The following is a 13,227-nucleotide window of genomic DNA, read 5'->3' as shown; positions in this document are numbered from 1 at the left end:
AGCCCACCGGCCAGCACACCGCCGCCCCGCCCTCCCGGTGACGGCCGATACGCGACTGGGGCGCAGACTGACACCTGCCGCAGGGGCCGCCGGCCTGTCGGCGAGGCTCCGAGCTGCCGGTCACACCCCCAGCTGCACGGGTGGAGACGGCCACGGGGCCACGGCAGCTGGCGGTAACTGCGCCATGGAGGGCCGTGCAGGCTGGCAGCTCTGCTGGGTACGCCTCCGAGCAGGTCCAGACGTCAACTGAAGGCCGCTTGAGGGTCTTTGAGAACGACTGGTGACTGACAGGAGAGGTCGAGAAGAAACCATCCAGCCTGCAGTCATGTACCTTCTTATTCATGTTTGTACGCCTGTTGCATGTTTTTGTCCATTCACAATCGGAAGTTGTACTCATTACCGATGCACTGTCCTCGATGTCTTCTAAGATCGTTTCAAAAAGTCGGAACTTCGATTCAATAGAAGTAATTAAATCGTCTCTCAGTTTGCTTGTCGCCGCTTTTAGCTTGCCGACAGTCCTATCAAGTGACATTGCTGCTTTATCTTGGTTTCACACGACGTAACAATAAGGATCCAGAGAACTTTATCTATGATTTGTAGCGGCTAATAAAAGGACTGTGAAGGCCAGCTTCGCGCGATTACAGTAATTACGCTCCCTTTGAACGATCGAGCCGTTTGTTTTATGCACTTACAATTGACTTGTATCGGTCACATTGCGCACGGTGACCCAATTAATCGCTGCCAGTTGGCAGTTGGCACGGTCCGTGGCATTGCTGAGACCTGAACAATTTCTACCTGTGGAGAATTTCACTTTAACACCTTCTGTTGCACAGAGATAACCAGATCAACACGCATGACGTAATCACAAAACAATCACTCCTGATGCAATCCTGCGGGTTCTGTGCTACACTGCCGGAGAGCATCGCAGCCAACAGACTAACTACAGAAGCGAACAAACACCACTGGGTCGGGCGAACGGCTGAGAATGGAGAAACAGCTGCACCTCAGCCACGCCTCGGACGTCAAAACCGCAATATCCTGTACAGGTGGATGCGGCTCCCGCTGGCAACCAATAATCTCGGCACGCGCATATTCAATGTTTTGTGTGTGTGTGCCACTACAGACGAACGTCCGAATCCGGTCGCTCGTGCAGACGGGGGTGAGGGTGCACCCTCACCGCCTCACCGCGCTTATAGCGGTGAGGCACGGAGGGAGGGGCTAGACAGCGCAGCGCGGTGAGGTTTTAGAACGGATATTTCCACATTGTCATATTAATTACAAGTGATGTTTTTAGCTTCTGCTATAATCCTTTCTCCGAGCTCGGGACTTGACGTTGTGCCTGGCCGTTGAAGGCCAACCGCGGGCTGGCGAGCGGCGAGGCAGGCTATACGGCCTGCACTCGAACCTGGAGCTATAGGCTGTCCCGCTGAACACGCAGGCATTGCGGCACAGTCTACCGGCGCACCAGCTCATTCACTATATGTAGAATCGACTCGCAGAGATTCTGTTATCTGTCACAGCTAGAGGTGGCAAAATGTGGACCCGAGTGATATAATGTGAGTTCTTTATTCCACGTCTGCGATTGCGCGCCCACTTGGCGCACAGCCAACCAGAACACATCCACGCCCTGCGCGGGCCGGCGGCCGAACTGCCGCACAACCGGCGACCGGTTTCCACCTGGCGGTCGCTAACTGAACTACGCGTAGCCAGGCTCACGATACAACACCCTGCCCCCCTGGATTTGAGTTCGAACATCGAACTATCAAACATAACTTACTCAACCTGCGAGCCACCACAAACTAGTCAAATCCAGTCCGGTCACTTACAGCGTCAACACTGCCGCCTATTTTAGTGCGATCACTGACATCGCTCACATCCGTGCGGTACGAACATAACTACAAATTCACTGACTTTAGAGTCGCGCACGTCTGCCCTTACACTGCTTATCAGTCTGTACTTCCAAACGATAATAACTAATCAGTCATCACCCTTCTCGGCGGTACAAATTGACCCACACTTTCCCTGGCCAATCACATCTGTTATCCACCTTATCGGTGGCACCTATTGACACACGGAATCACATATTCTTCCGCTCGATCCTTCCGCCCGATCACATCTCCGTAAAATCACGTATTTTCCCACCCGATCACATCTCAGTTATCCACCTCCTCGGTGGCTGAGAGTGACGCACGGACAACCGCCGCCGCACCTCTGCCGGCGGTCCTTTACAATCGCCGCCGCGCGCGCCATGTCCTGTCCCACCGGCGCCGCTCACCACTCCCGGCGAAACGTTAGGCTTGCTACCGCGCGCGCCGCCGGTCCCACCAGCACCGCTCACCGCTGCCGGCGGTCCGTCAGTAGCGCCACCACGCGCGCGACCTGTTCCTTCGGCCTCGCTCACCGTCTCTCCACCGCTTGCACGAGGGCGACCAGCCCGATACCGGTCCGCTGCGTCGCCGCGCACCTCACCTGCCCTATCGGCACTGCTCGCAACCGCTCCGCCGCCCGTACGAGTACGGTCGTTCCGATGCCAGTCCGCTGTGCCGCCGCTGCACTCGGTGACTGTCTGACTGCTCCCGAGGACTGTCACCGCTCGGCTGTCTTTTCCGTCGCCTCCGCTGGCGCCGGCACCGACCCCGTCGAGCGCCACCGGTACAGCCGTCCTAGCGCCTTCGCTAGAGACCCCGCCGGCACCGCCGGGCGACACCCGCACGGCCGTCCTCGCACCACCGCTGGCGCCAGCACCGGCCTCGCCGAGCGCCGCCGACACGACCGTCCCAGCGGCCGCCTCCCGCTGATTCCGGACCTGCTCCGTCGTATCAGTCCGATCTGAGCCGCTGCAGCCTCCGCTCCCGGCGCCGCCGCAGTCCCGACGGACCCGGCTCCCGGCGCCGCCGCAGTCCCACCGGACTGGTCTCCCGGCGCCGATGGCGTCCCTCCGGCCTGACCTCCCCGCGCCGCTGGCGTCCCGCCGGCCTGACCTCCCGGCGCCGCCGGCGTTCCGCCTGTCTGACCTCCCGGCGCCGCTTGTGTCCCGCCGGCCTGGCCTCCCGGCGCCGCTGGCGTCCCGCCGGACTGGCCTCCCGGCGCCGCTGGCGTCCCGCCGGCCTGACCTCCCGGCACCGCTGGCGTCCCGCCGGCCTGACCTCCCGGCGTCGCTGGCGTCCCGCCGGCCTGACCTCCCGGCGCCGCTGGCGTCCCGCCGGCCTGACCTCCCGGCGCCGCTGGCGTCCCGCCGCCTACCAGCGCGCCGGCGCCCCCCAGCGTCCCAGCGCTCGCCAGCGACCCGGTACCCGCAGACTGCCGTGTCCCGGCGACCGCTGTTCCCGCCAGCGTCCCGGTACCCGCAGACTGCCGTGTCCCGGCGTCCGCTGTTCCCGCCAGCGTCCCGGCGCTCGCCAGCAACCCGGCGTCCGCCTCCTCCGTAGGTGTCATGGCGCCCGCGCCCAGCCGCATCCCGGCGCCCACAGACTTCATCGGTCCGGAGCCTGCCGGCGCCCCGGCGCCCGCCTGCCTCCGGGCTCCGGCGCCCGCCCTCATCACCGGCGTCCTGGCGCCCGCTGCTCACTCCGCTGGCGTCCAGGCGCCCACCGGCTCCATCGTTCTCCACTTGCGGCAGCAGCGCACACGGTACAGTAGGTCTATTAAAAAAGTCCCCAGCACCAGTGGGCGCTGCCTTCGCTGAGCCGAACCCCCGTCTGCCCGTCCCATATCGCGCCGGGCTCAGGTCAGGTAGGGTCAGCGGGACCGCTCGGTCCGGCCCGCGGGCGGTGGACGGGCGGCCGGTAACGCTTTCCGCCAGCCAGCTGTAGAATCCAACAAATGGGACGGCCACCGCTCAGCGCAGCGAAACCGGTGTTAATGAATGGCAGTAGATGTTCATGGCCACAATGATTATGAGATAGTCATTGTTAGCCCGTGCCCCACAGGAATGCCTATTGCCTAGACTCTCAAGCCCTGTTGGAGTGGAAATGGGGATTGAGCATCATTCTTATAACTCAGCTTTGGGCATTTAAGTGGTATTCGAAGTAGCGTCAAAAGTAGCAAAAAGAAGAAAAGATACTTCAGCCAATTTTAGATCGGGTCAGAGCAAAAGATCATGTCACCAGAGGTCATCGATGATGAAATTTTGCTTGGACAGGGTGCGTTGCGCGCACCGGTGCATTGGGTCTCCAATTTCCATAGATGCATCAACAGACTCGGAAGCTCGTAACGCTAGCGTGGAGCCGAATTCATATCAACCGCAGCAACAATGCATGGCAGCGCAGCGCAGCGTGCTGCAGCGCGGGGCCGTGAAACACCGCCCACGGCTCTCCATGTGTCAGGGCAATCCAACCCACGTGATGGGCTCGGCCCCAGCGGAGCATGAGGCCCAGGACTCCCGCCCAGGCCCCCTGTCTCCCCCTAATTCCTGTCATCCTTACCACTCTGAAATTGACCGAAAGAGCCTAACCTAACACAACAAGCAGCTCGTTTTCCGCTATGTCTGAATAATATTGTCAGATTTAATTAAGGTCAACGGCTAAGCACGTAAATAACAGCAACTGCCATCATCGGTATTATGAGAAAACCAATTGCTTTTCCACAAACACTAAAAGTTTTAAGCTAAACTTGCATGAAATTAATTTTACCAGCCTCGTGTTCCTCTTATCAAAACGCTTCGAATGAATCAAAAGTTGATCTTTAAAGGTCATTTGAAGAATTTGGCCGATGTTCAAAGACATGACCTGACCAGAAATGGTCATGATGCATTGCAGGATATTAGATCCGTATCGTGGAACTTTACAAACACTTTTAGATGATTTCATAGCTTAAGCATGTCTATCAAAAATAGTTATTACATGGCTCACGTGTAAGCTGGGTGTGTGATCATGCTTACGAGTATGTTGAACGCAACTGATAATGTTCTATTGGCCACAATTTCTATATCTAATTTATCCTCCCGGATTTCATATTTTTATTAATGACACCTTGACGATGTCGAGAAAAAAAAACGCTTAGGAGATTTAAAAGCCTGAGATACATACAGTAAAAGGAAGGGTCAAGGGTGCTAGATTCCTTCCGTCCTCGCTATCCTCAGGAAAAAACAATCCGCATCGCCCGTAGTCTTCATGCTTCCCTCTCTGGACTGGAGGTCACCCCACCAGCCAACCTGTAGTTGATGTCGGTTCCATTCCAGGACACATAATCCTCTTCGGGTGACCGTTGGGGAGACGACTGGAACGCCCCGACAGGGCAATCGTCCCACGGGAACAGTCACGCTTCCGCAGATCACTGTCGCTGGCTCGCACAACCAAATTTCTACACCAGAGCATAGTTATGTCATAGCTCTGCAAGGGCCTTCTCAGACCGAAAAAGATGGCTCCCAACAAAACAAACAATTTTCTCATTCAGTATTGTATCTCATCAGGCACCACATGTTTTCAGACTTCAGAGTGTTTATTATGCGTTCCGTCCAAAAAAGCGCAGTTCAACTTTCTCCCATTGACTTTAGTGATCTCAAAATTGACTCGACCTTTCTGTCAGCAATGTCAAACTTGCAAAGTAAACGTTTCAAATACATATACTGTTGCCCATTGAAATCGCTGAAGGTTCTAAAGCGATCGGTTAGTCGATGCATTTAGATATGATGAGCACAGGAACTTTCCTTGAGGTAAGGTCACTTGACGTGACCTGGTGTTATGACCTTCAATTGAAAGACTTGGGCGGAAACAAATGGGTCATTTGAAATCTTGAAATGTTAGATTTTAACAATAATTGCGAACACTATCCTGGCCAAATAGTAAGTGAGAAGGGAGCGATTCCCCAACCCCATGTTAAGCTCCTATAATTGAGCTAACTGCTAGAGCCTCGCGGAAAAAAAAAACGAGCGTTTGCGTCGTTACGTGGCGCAGCGACTGTTATCCCATTTTAAAATATCAGTGACCTCTTAGGGCAGGTCAAGGGCCCCACGGCATCGGATCGGTTTTTTGGTGAAAAACTTCGCAAAAAATGGTCGCATTATCGTCATTTCGATACAATCGTGTTTTCTGTTCTCAGACGCGTCGATTTATATGCTTTTTTGCTTAGGTGAAGCAATTTAGGATGTTTAGGTCAATGTCATGTTAGGGCAACACAGGTCACGAAGCTGTTGAAAGGAGGACGTGTTGCATAACATTTGATTCGGCAAGTCTTGCAGAGTCCATTGATGGCTGTCCCGACTGGCTAGCTCATTTTGATCGGGAGTTATTGACGAAGCACTCCTATTGACGAGCACTCCGTCACGCAAGGTGAACAATGGAAAAGTGAAGCATTAAACCTTGCCAAGAATGTATGAAGTCACGATTTCATGTGCTTGAGGTATAGTTTTAGGTCATTTCCGACGTCAAATTAACAGTTTCCATATTTTCCCATTATGCTTATATGAGACTAAGTGCATTACGGATTTGCATCATTTTATAACCGACAATCGTGCAGTCTGCAGAGGTTTACTTAAGACGTCATAGTTAAGTGACCTAAAGTGAAAACGTGGTTGATTTCAAATGATCCGGCTTGAATCAAATGTAAGGCATATGAAATCTCAGCCTTCTATCATCAGTGTGCTTTGAGCTACCACAAAAAAAATACAAGGTGGCGGCATCCACCCCTTTTTCTCGGCCGGCGAGGGTTAAACCTCGCTTCGAATTATTGCAGATAATGATGCGACCGAAAACAAAGTATTTATCTGTCTCTAGAACGGCCGCTGACTTGTTGGACAAGATCCCCAATCCTAATTTGCTAGATGGGAATAAAATACTCAGCATATGATACATATATACCCCTCGATTTGCCCTCGCGCTAAGTCAATTCTAATCATCACTGTCGCTTTTTTATCCGAGATGATGTCGCCGCTAAACGGGTTGTTTTGTTTGCTTGCTTGCGTTGAATGGTCATTACGGATTATTGAAGGATTATGATATACATAATAAGAATGGGGCAAGGGAGGATATGCACTGCAGTGCAGGTGTTTGATTTAGATCACAAAGGCATTATTTCCGGCATCGTGCAGTCATTATCTTCCCCTCCTCTGCACTGTGGCATCGCTGCGCCCCACACACGGCGTCCTCACTCCACGGCCGGCCGCCGCCAACTGACCCACTCGCCGGGCGCCGCGACCTGACCCGTGTCACTGCCGCGGCCTGCGCAATAGAGTCGGGGCTGGAATCCGGGGGTTCGGCCGGCCGGCCGCCTCTGGAGCGGGGGACTTTTTTAGTAGACCTACTGTACGGGTCGCGGTGGTAGCCGCCGCGGCACCGCGTCCGGCTTTAGGGTCAGGTGCGCGCGCTGCTCCATCGTGCCGAGGCCCCCTGCAAACACTGCTGCGTGCGCCGCCGTCACTGAGCTCAGCGTCCGCCCGCCGCTCACTTTGCTGGCCTCGCTGACCTGCAGCAGCGACCGCCAGTCCAGACGTATTTCACGCAGCCAGTCGCGCCCCAGCAGTGGGTGGTGTCGGAGCTGACTGCTGACAACCACGTTCAGCCGCTTCCGCTGGCCGCCATACTCCGCCTGCACGGTCGCCTCGCCGCGGACCGGCACCGGCTGACCCGTGAACGAGCGTAGCTGCATCTTGGACGGTCTCAGCTTCAGTCCCGGGATGCTGCCGTCCGCCACGATCGACACTGGTGACCCGGTGTCAACCAGCATCTCAGTCTCCCGGCCGTTGACAGACAGAGTTACCAGTGGCAGCCGGTCCTGGCTCGTCAGCTGCGCCACCGTCATCACGACATCCTCCTCCACGGACGCCACCTGTCCGATTCCTGGACAGTCCCGCTTCAGGTGTCCAGTTCTGCCACATTTGAAGCACCTCCTCTTCTCGAGCGGTCCGCCGCGTCTGCTGTCTCGCCGACCGCCGTCTGCCGGGCCGGGCGGGCGAGACACTCCGCGCTGCTGCACCGCTCCTGCCGCCGGAGGGCGCGCCCTCTCCGGCGCCGAGTCCGCCCTGGCCGTCGGACAGTCCCGCCGCCAGTGTCCCCGGCCTCCGCAGCCGAAGCACGAGCCCGGTCCCGGGCGCTCGGCCGGCCTGGCCGTCTCCGCCCGCCGCTGGCGTCTCACCACCTGGACTGCCTCCCCGTCCGTCGCAGCCGGCACCGGCGCCCCTGACAACCGAGTCGTCAGGTCCATGACGTCCCGGTGGGCGCGTGCCGTCCGCCGGACATCCTCCAGGTTGAGTTCGTCGCCCTTCAGTGCCGCTTCCCTCACCAGCTTCCGCTGCAGCTCGCCTCGGCTGCCCAGGACGCAGCGGTCTCGCAGCTCCCGGTTCACCTGCGCCGGCTCGTAGCCGCAGCGCAGGATTTGGGTCCGTAGCCTGGCCAGGAACTCCTCCAGGCTTTCCTCCGGCTCCATTGTCATTCCTTGGAATTTCCCTCGTTCAGCCACGACGTTATTCCTTGGCACCAGGTACCGTACCAACTTCCTTTTTAGCCGGGTGAACTCGTCTTCCTCCGATCCTTCTGCCTCCTCTTCCGGCAGGGAGTCGCTGACATCGGCTATGTCAGGCCCCACCAGGTGTAGTAGCACGGCGCACCGTCTGGTAGGCCCTTGGATGTCCATGGCGACCATGTATCGCTCCAAAGCTCGCAGCCATTTCTCGAAGTCCGTGCCTGCCCGGTACGGCCCCGCAGACACCAGCTGCATGCCCGTTGGATCCATCGCGCTGCCGTGCTCTCACCAGCGCGTCGTTCCTCCGGTCGGCCCGCCGCCGCTCCTCCGGCCGGCCCGCCGCCGCTCCTCCGGCCGGCCCGCCGCCGCTCCACCGGTCGGCCCGCCGCCGCTCCTCCGGCCGGCCCGCCGCCGCTCCACCGGTCGGCCCGCCGCCGCTCCACCGGTCGGCCCGCCGCCGCCCCACCGGTCGGCCCGCCGCCGCTCCACCGGTCGGCCCGCCGCCGCTCCACCGGTCGGCCCGCCGCCGCTTCACCGGTCGGCCCGCCGCCGCTCCACCGGTCGGCCCGCCGCCGCTCCACCGGTCGGCCCGCCGCCGCTCCACCGGTCGGCCCGCCGCCGCTCCACCGGTCGGCCCGCCGCCGCTTCACCGGTCGGCCCGCCGCCGCTCCACCGGTCGGCCCGCCGCCGCTCCACCGGTCGGCCACCGCTCACGCCGGTCCGCCACCGCTCACGCCGACCGTCACCGCTCACCGCGCCGCCCTGCGCCCGTCTTACTCTTGGCGCTGCCGGCTGCGGTTTCCCGCGCTTTACTCGACGGGGGCGTCACGTGGTAGTGACGTCACGCGCTTGTCACCGCGCGCGCATGCGCACTCGTCCCGAACCGCCCGGCCGCGCGCCAGCTTCCCGCCGAAATTATCCGCTTGGGGACCAGGCACCTCAAACCGCATTGAGGCCCTCCCCGCCGCACCAATCGGCCAATCACACGCGCTGCCACAGCTGCGCGTCACCCCCGGCCGACCAATCAGCGTGCAGCACGCCGACGCATGCGCCACGCACACCACACTGCCGAGGCATCATGGCCGCCACAAATGGCGATCACATGGAAATCCTGCCACGACCACGGCCGCCGCGCGACAGGCAGACTACCAGTAGCAGCGCGAAAATAAAAATACTAAGCAATACTAAGCACTAAGCATTCGTACTAAGCAACGTTTGCGCCCTCACCGTCCGTGGCCTGTCCGCCCTCGCTGACCACCGCGCACTGATCACCGGTCCGTTTCGCCATCACTCGCAATCACAGCTCCAAGGCTTCACCTTGATCTGATCCTCGTCGCCAATTTGATATAATGTGAGTTCTTTATTCCACGTCTGCGATTGCGCGCCCACTTGGCGCACAGCCAACCAGAACACATCCACGCCCTGCGCGGGCCGGCGGCCGAACTGCCGCACAACCGGCGACCGGTTTCCACCTGGCGGTCGCTAACTGAACTACGCGTAGCCAGGCTCACGATACAACACCGAGGACCCGGTCCAAAGAACCAGTCTGGACCCATATGGGTCCAGACCGGTTCCTGGAAATTTTCTGACGGGTCCAACCGGGTCTTTCCATAAACTATACATATTGCACACTACACATTATTGCAAAATATGAAGTGAATGTTTCTTTGCACACAATAGCTCGTGAGTATTCGCAGTGGGAAATAGGCTGTTTTACTTGATGCAACTAATGATACCTACAAGTAGTTTGTATTAATTGACTTTTGGGGAACGGGTCCAACTGGTTCCGATTCCAACTAAGACCGGGTCTGACTGGTTCCAGAAATGTCCAGCCGGGTCTGGTTCGAGTCTGGTTCCCAAAATTTTCATCTTTTGTCACCTCTAGTCACAGCTTCTCAAGATCGTCATTCTCGCGCCATAGTACAGATTGGGTGTGGGGGGGGGGGAGGGGGGTGTTAGGACGCCCATCCCCATGTAAGGGGGCGGGGGGGGGGGGGCGTAAGTCTCTCGTATAACCCTCGCCAGTCACCACGTGTCAGAACCAGAAGCCGGCGAGAGGTGTCGGTAGGTTGCAGCCAATGTCATTAATATTCAATAGCGTCGTCACTAAAGGCACAGGTGTACACCAAAACATCTGTGTAGTGTGTGCCTTTCACAGTCGTCTCTACATGACATGCGTTGCTGACGAAGTCGGTGCTGACATAAATAAAATAGTGCGACACATAATAAATCCACCTCAACTGAAATAATGCTCACTAAAACTAAGACTCTCATGCAATCATCATACGTTTTTTTCGTGACATTGTTTTCTAATTGATGCCATAACCTTTATAAGCCCAGGCGCCAGAATTTTGCGTTCGCTTCAAACATAGCCGTTAGGACCTCAAATGTGTGTTTTTTTTGTCTTTAGCGAGAATGTTCGGCAGGTTTCGTTCCCAAAAAGGATCACCAGATAGCTGTGTGAGAAACATCTCCTTGAAGTGGCTGACATGCTACTTGCAGCAGTCAACCGTCTCTGAAGTCTGACTTCACCGCCGTAAAGTGATCATTAGCGACCTCATCGGCTGCGTAACATGCGGGGGCCGTCACCGTGCATGTTGTGCCAGTGAAACCCCGCGACGACACGCCGAGCGACATGAGCTCAGAAAACTAGGGGTGTTATTAAAAGGACATGGTATATGCTCGACGAGTTCGTTGACAAGAAAAGGAGGAAAATGAAAACGTTCATGCACTTTGAATGTGAATTTGGGTAAATTCATGGCGTCCATAGTATGCGTACAATTACATGCATATTGCATTGTATTCCATAACGCTGCAGCTTACCTCTCTCTTGGCTCCACTGCAGTTTCTTCTGGTATCCGAGCGCCATGGTTTCGGTGGGCGGCTCGTGCACGCTGACCGTCTGCACGGTCTGTACGAGCGGCTGCTGGTGGCAGGTGGCGCTGGTGATGGCCTGGCTGATGGAGGAGGTCTGGGCCGCGCGCCGGATCTCCGCCAGCGTCAGCGGCTGCTCGCACGGTGGCACCTCCTCCTCACGCGGGGTCTGCTCGGCGGTAGTCTCTCGGGGTGGTGCCGGGCTGCAGCGGCTCGGTAGTAGCTCGATGTTCAGTCGAGCGCCGAGTGCAGCGCTCAGACAGCGACGGTCAGAGTGAGAGTGACCGGCGCGCGGGCTGCGCCGCGGGGACCGGTGCCGCACCTCCGCCCGACCCTCGGGAGCGCGAGCTGAGCGCGGGCCCCGCGAGCCGCGAGTAGTTCGTCCGGTCACCGCTAGGTGTCGGCGCTGTGGCGAAGGCCGCGCTGAGTTCACCCGCCGGCCACCAGGGGACGGAGTGGTAGCACCAGTAGATGAAGGCAGCTGCAGCTGAGGCACAGGGGGCCCTGCCGACCGGGCCGGGTCGTCTGCAGGTGGCGCTGCAGGGTGCGTTAGCGGAGGAGGAGGGGCCGCTGGTGGCGGTGGAGGGATCACAGACGGTGGAGGAGGGTCCGCGGGTACCGGAGGAGTGTATTCAGGTGGCGGTGGAGGGTGGCTCGATGGCGATGGTGGGCCCGCGGCCGGCGCCTGGTGATCAGGGGACAGCGACGGCACCAGCGACTGTGTCCGTCCCGGCGGTTCCAACGGCTGTGTTCCTCCGGGTGGGCAGCTGCCTCTCAGTGAAGCGCACACCACCGAAGCGTCGTCCTCGTTCCAGACAGTCCGATTTGGAGAATCACGATCTGGAACAGAGCAAACACGCTTTGAAATAAGACGAAACAGTGCACGAACGGTCTCAAGGAAGTCGAGTACTAGGCGGCTGAGCAGTCGGCTCACATTTTCACACTGGTCACTGGCACTTGTTTTTGTGCGGCCTGGGTATGAAACTGGGCAATCTCGAAAGGCACTCGCCATCCTAACGGAAGATCTGAAAAAAACGACTTCGCCGAAAGTATGAGGGCATGGTTATTGGGGACCATGGCACGAGGCAGCTAGCTGGCTTGAGTTATAGCTTAAAGCTTTAAATCGTCCGTTTCAGTCCGTCGTATTTCGATGCATATTATTGTATTTCAAGCCACTAATGCTGCCGTTTATTTTTGAACTCTTCTTTACAAGATATGCCAGAAATTAATTCGTTCAAACATGTTCAGCATCGAGTATCAATGTTTGAAATCTTTCGGATATACGTATACAACAAGCATCATTTCAGTAAAAAACTGCATCATTAAGCACAGTAGCGAGCCAAGGCAGTCATTCAGGTACAATTATTTATTTTCCTGCCTTCAGTAGAGCATGAAAAAGGAAACATTTAGCTATTGCTGACCTCCAGAGCCGAAGAAAAACATGGTATAAAACAGTGGGCAATTACCAGCTTGTAAGCATCCAGCCAGTCTCTTTAAAAAAACTAGCGACCTTTGTCTTTTTGTCGGCAATTCACTGAGGCAATAGCTGTCTCTAATGAATGATGGTAGCAGTTACCGCTGTGACCAGTGGGAGCGGTCAGCTATGATTGGTTATCATTTATTCTGTGATAGCGTGACTGGCCAACAACCCACGGCCTTACGCTTTAGCCTAAAAACCACGCCCTTTGCGTGACGGAAAATGTTATTCTCTTTGCCGCACATCCCAGCTCCCAAACCATCAACTACGAGGAGACGGGAAAGTAGGTGCTAATGCACAGCGCACTCGCACATAAACTTTCTGCATTTCCGTGACCACATGTTCTATTAGCCAGACTCGAGCTCCAGTCGAAGAAAGCACATTCAATGACGGACGACCGGAAAGGAAAGTTTTAACTGGCTAACGCTTTAGCTAATCGTGTCTAAAAGATTCGTGGTTCTACTGGAGGCTAGCTCCTC

Source organism: Amphibalanus amphitrite, unplaced genomic scaffold (assembly GCF_019059575.1).
Source record: "Amphibalanus amphitrite isolate SeventyFive unplaced genomic scaffold, NRLGWU_Aamphi_draft 000058F_arrow, whole genome shotgun sequence".
NCBI classification, from domain to species: domain Eukaryota; kingdom Metazoa; phylum Arthropoda; class Thecostraca; order Balanomorpha; family Balanidae; genus Amphibalanus; species Amphibalanus amphitrite.
The sequence above is the reverse complement of the archived record's forward strand: the minus strand, read 5'-3'. Positions refer to the sequence as shown.